The sequence below is a fragment of the Rhipicephalus microplus genome, chromosome 5 (assembly GCF_043290135.1).
Source record: "Rhipicephalus microplus isolate Deutch F79 chromosome 5, USDA_Rmic, whole genome shotgun sequence".
NCBI lineage: Eukaryota > Metazoa > Arthropoda > Arachnida > Ixodida > Ixodidae > Rhipicephalus > Rhipicephalus microplus.
In genome coordinates this window covers 221,434,011-221,440,010 of record NC_134704.1, presented here as the reverse complement: position 1 = coordinate 221,440,010, position 6,000 = coordinate 221,434,011, and positions in this window count along the sequence as shown.

The window sequence follows — 6,000 nt, the reverse complement described above, 5'->3', positions numbered from 1 at the left end:
CTCTAAGTAGATTTGTGTATGTCCACACTGTTTTATTATCCTCAGTGATTACTTTCTCAATTTGTTTAGTAACAATTTCTATTTGCTTTTATGAATGAAAATTTTCCTGTAGTTGCTCATGTTGTCTCCTTCCCACTTACGCTGCTCTTCCAAAACTTAGCGTGATACGTTTGTGATCACTACCCAGACTTCTGGAGCCACCTTCATCTTGAATTGCCACGCGCGCCACCTATTGTTCGTGTGCATTGCGAATAGAGACTCCTTGGTTTCCTGTGAGGAAAAGTGCCATGGTGGCTTTCGGGTTTGTTGTTGGACCAGCGCGAAGTTTAAGCTACGTGTTTATTTGCCGCAAGCACTCTTCCTCGCGATAAATCTATTCTTGAGTGACAACAGTGATGAACACAATTATTCACAGCTTGATAGAGCACCTCGTGTCAAGGACGGGTAAGCTGTCAACCTCTTACCTCCGGATGAACGAGCTTTTGCACCGTTAATTTCTTGGCAGTGATGGTAATACCGCTCTGTGTTCTCACTGCGCAAATCACTCGGTTTGTACAGCAGCCTGACGAGACTATTGTAAAGGCTAATATAGATCTTGACAATAAAAGTAAGACTCATTGTTTTACCGTACTTCCACCGTACATGTTGTTGCATATTTCTCTTGCTGCAATACGTGTAGTCATGATGTCCATTCATTGTGTGTGCAATTTAAACACGTTGCTAGTTTTAGGATCACGTGTCGCTGTTCTGCTGTGCCCAATCTGCAGCGGGAGCGTTTTAACTAGGTAAAATCGGCTGCGCTGACACTGAGTGACAGACGAGTCAGCTAGCTGCTCAGAGTCGCATAACAAATTAGGGTAATACGTCACATTTGGCCCACTTTTCAAATCGTTGTGCTATTTGAATTAATAAATCACCAAAAAAATTGCCGATGAGATTTTACCCCACCCCACGAGAGGGTAAAATGTTTTCCACTTTTGCCCTGGAATGAACTATTCATTGGTCAGCCAGCAGTCATGCCTCTGGCACTTGACATGCTGGTAATAAATAGACGCAATTACTAAATATCTCAATTTCTGTGCTACAGTGTAAAAATATCAGCCTCTTTGTTTCTTTCATGTTTTCAGTTTTAGTATAGTACGTACTAGTCTGTAGACCAAGCAAGATGGCAGGAAACGAACAATGAAGAGCAATCGATGGTTCACTAACTAAGTCAAATGATTACTCATAAGAAACCAAGACAATGTGTGCATTGAAGATCTACCAAAATACAGACAAAAATGAGCTATTATTAACGCGGATTATACAAGGCAGTAGCAATTTTATTATTTTTTCTAATTAGAAGTGTCATGTTATAAAACAAAAAAAACATACAAGCTGAGAGGAAGACACAAGCTTAAAGAGATGAAAAATTTATGAACATGGGTGGTCGCTAGAGCCATCGTCTCATCATGCGGACTTCTTCAAGGCTGCAACTGCCAACCTTATCTGAATTGTGTAGGGCAGATTTATCAAGATGACGCGAACCGACATACACTGATGCTAACAATCAGCAAATGACCACAAAACATTTCACATTTGTTGTACCAACAAGGCAAAAAGTCATGCCTCACCTACCTTAGTGCATTTTGAGTATTCTTCATACCCTCTACTCCAACTTAAACAAAGCAAGGAAGAAATTTATGTAGCGCGAGGCGAAAAAACGAACACAGGAAAGAATAGACTGAGAGGACAGAGCGCTACTAGCAACAACATGTTTATTTTCGACCTCCAAGCCGCTTTTAAGCCATAATCGTCAGGCGAGCAAGCATATAAGCACGTGTATTCAGATAAATGCACGACAATGTCATCTACCTACAAGAAAAAACGATAAATAGGACAACAAAAAACCTCACAGATAAAATCACGTATCACTGCGTACGCAGGAACGCCAGTTCCTTGGGTGACAAGGCAATTGAAGGCTTGCTAATACAAACATCTCCAAGAGCATCAATAAGTTCGGATTCTATGATCAACCGAGTCATCTCATCTTTATGCCGACCAACTATGATTGTACTCTGGAACAAAGGCCTGCACCCACACGCGTGAATGTGAAGAGCGAGAAAACCTTCTGGCGGCAGTTTATCAGCCTTGTAATTGTGTTCTTTCAATCGCTCATTCACACACCTACTGGTTTGGCCGACATATTTTTTCCCACATGTGAACAGAATAAGATAAATGGCGAATGAAATGCGCTCCACAAATTTGTGTGTATGCCTTTTTGTGCACAACACCCTTTCCCCACGTGACGGATTCGTCAGCACACACAATTTACCAAGTTTATCACGTACTGAAAATAGCACCCTAATATTGTTTCGAAGTGCCACTGTCTTAAGGTTATGTGACAGCTGGTGAACATATGGAATTATGGCCGTGCGTCTTGATTTTGCCCGTGAATCGACAAGAACATTCGATTGGCTTGACCTTGCACGAATCCTTTTCAACTCTTTTTCCGCAACTGAAACTAAAACATGATCCGGATAGCCCGATCCTTGCAAACGTGTGATCTGATTATGGAAGCTCTACTTCATAAGGTGTGCACATGACTTGTTCAATGTGTTTTTTAGTCAAATCGTCACGATGGCTCTCTTAGTTAGTTTGGAATGACCGGAATGAAATGGGAGTAAAGCTTTCTGAGCACGCGGATTATAGCACCAGAAGATCTGGTTGTCAGAACACTGGACACTTAAATCTTAAAACCTTATTCGTCTGTTGCTAGGCCATTCTACTGTCACTTCAAGGGGCTTAAGACCATCACGAAACACATTCAACACACTAGTACTCTCACTTTGGAAATTTTGCCCCGAGCTGTCAATGAAAATAATAAAATAATCTACATATCGGAACACCTTCTTAGCCGTCGTCTCTGCGAGACGATATGCCACAATTCTATCAAGTTCTGCCAGAAACAGATTGCTCAAGACAGGCGCGATGCAAGAGCCGATACATATACCCTGGTTTTGCAAAAGAATATTATTGTTCCATTTAATGAACGTCGAAGTAAGATAAAATTCCTACAAGGTAAGAAAATTATCAGCGGATATACCTGACTCAGAAGAAAATTTAACAGCACCAAATTCATCAATGCTACTTCCAACACATTTTAGCATTTGTGGATGGGGGAGGGAATAGTACAGGTCTGTCACGTCAATTGAGAAGGCTCTTAGCCCTTCATTTTCATGAGCTTCCATGAACCTTAAAATACTATCAGAACTCTTGACTAAAAACGGATCTCGAACTTCGAGAAGATTGAGTTTGTCTAACAAAAAAGTAGAGAGTTCTTGCTGCCAAGTACCTATTTCCGAAACTATTACTCGAAAAGGAGTGTTAACTTTGTGAGTTTTTGCAATAAAAAATACATCGAGGCTATTCTTCTTACTTTTTTTAATACTTTTTGGAGTTCCATCTACGTTCATATTTTTGCACAATTGGATAGCCTTTGCTTTTACTTTGTTCAACGATACGCCGTCTTTTACATGGAACACCCTAGAAATAGCATCATTAGCTTTTTCCAAAAAGCATGAACGCGAAAAACTGCGAAGCCACGTTCCTTATCTCCCTGCAAAAGACACAGCGAATTATTGTCCAGGTACGACAAAACACGCTTAACAGGAATGTGAGAACACACAGGTTTACAACGCGAAATGGCGTCTACTCCTTCAGAGGTAATTCTTTCCTCCTCACCTTCAGTCGCACGACGTGCCACCTGTCGATCGACAGTCAGGAGTTCAGAATTTGTCCTCTCTCTTTGAAGACCGAACTTCGGCCCCAACTCTAAGTCTTGAATGACGTCAATCAATCAATCAATCAATCTTTATTTTTGCATAGTATGGTTACATCGTTAAGGATATGCAGAAGAGGGTCCCAAGGTCCGAAAAACCGTACCGGGACCCTCTGTACATGATCATTCGGTAAGGATTACAAAATATGCACGAAAATGGAAAAAATAAAAGAAATATCAAGTCAACCTAAAAACAAGTGTACAATAGTTATACAGAAAGAATACTACGATAACGATAATCGGAGACATCGACATTTTTACGCGTACAGAACTGTTTTCCATTTGTATAAATACTGATATTAAATATACATATACATACATATAAGTATATACACACATCTATATACACATATATATTCATACCAAAAGTGAAAGCATGTAAAGAGATACACCATGAACAATAACAATGTATTTCACGTAATGTTCATATGTAAGTATAGAGGAAAGAAAAAAGCACTAAAAACAGTACATGCTATGAATAAGTTATAATTATTGGTTCAAGAAATGAACTTTGAGTGTTCTTTTTAAAAGAGGAAGAGATGACGATGTTTTGATGGGGTGAGGAAGAGAATTCCATATTTTGATAGCACAGAATGATGCTGTCATTTTACCATAATTAGTACAAGCTTTAGGCAGCAAGAAGTTATTTTTTTGAGCAAAGCGAGTAGGGTTATTATTCTTCAAGGAATCCAAGGAAATGAACACGTGGGTGAGATCTTTATTAATTAACCTGAAAAGCAAGGTAATTAGGTTAAATGCAAATAAATCATTAGTGGTGAGCACGTTATTCTCCATGCGTACGATATTAATATTATCGCGACTAAAGTTAGAAATAATGCGCAGAGCTTGATTTTGTATATGTTGAATAGAAGAGAAATGACACTGATATGTGTTGCCATAGGCAGCAATACCGTAATTTATATGACTATGAATGAATGCATGATAAAGTGAAAGGAGAGCAGAAGTAGACAGACAATGTCTAGCTTTTATTAGTGCTCTTATGCCGAAAGAAGTTCTTTTCCTAACTTGTGATATATGATTGTGAAATTTTAGTTGTTCATCGAGATAGACACCGAGAATGAAACGCAGTCGCTAGTCGAAATGAAGTGGGAGTCGAGGGCTACCTGAGGTGAAAATTGAAGTCGTCTTTGGGGAGAATGGAAAACCATGAATTTAGTTTTGTTTGGATTTAAAATCAAGTGATTATTCTGACACCAAGTGACAATATTAGCTAAGGCAGTGTTTAATTTATTAGTTAACGTTGTTATAGATACATCCGAGTCTGAGATAGTAGTGTCATCAGCGTATAACATGCATTGTGAGGGTGAAGCGTGTAGAGGAAGATCATTAATATATAGGATGGATAATGATGGTCCCAAGATTGAACCCTGTGGCACCCCCTGATTAATTGTTTTAGTGTCTGAAAACTTGCGAGATAAATAAACTGTTTGCTTTCTGTCACACAAGTAGTTTTTCGGAAGGATTAACGCTGGCCCTGTTATTCCATAGGCTTCTAATTTTTTTAGTAACATACCGTGAGAAATTGTATCAAAAGCCTTTGAAAAATCTAAGAATACGGATCCAACAATGAGCCATTTGTCTATGGAACTGTTAATGTAGTCTGTTAATGAGATTACCGCCAAGTCGGTTGAACTACCAGAACAGAAACCGAATTGGCGGTCGTTCAAGAGATTAAATTTTTAGGTAGCTATTCAGGCGACTAACAAATAGTTTCTCAATTATTTTGCTGACGGATGATAAGATAGAAATAGGTCGGTAATTGAAAATAATTGACCTATCACCTTTCTTAAAAATGGGTATGACTTTTGTGTTCTTAAGGGTGCGTGGAAAAATTCCAGTTTTAATGATGCTGTTAATTATGCTGGCCAGCGTCGGTGAGATTAACTGGCCTACCATTTTTAGGTGACGTGCATGAATGTCATCTAATCCAGGAGAGGTATCTTTAAGGCTCTTAATAGTGGTGAAAACTTCTTCTGATGTTACAGGGAAAAGAAAAAACGAAAAATTAACTCGACTCATGCTACATTCAGCGCCCGTGTGATCCTGATTGTAAATTTCAAAAAAGAAGTCACTGAAAGCATTAGCTATTTCAAGCGCGTCATCGTACGTACAGTCATTATACATAATTTTTGAGATTGAAGTGTGACACGTTGTTCTGT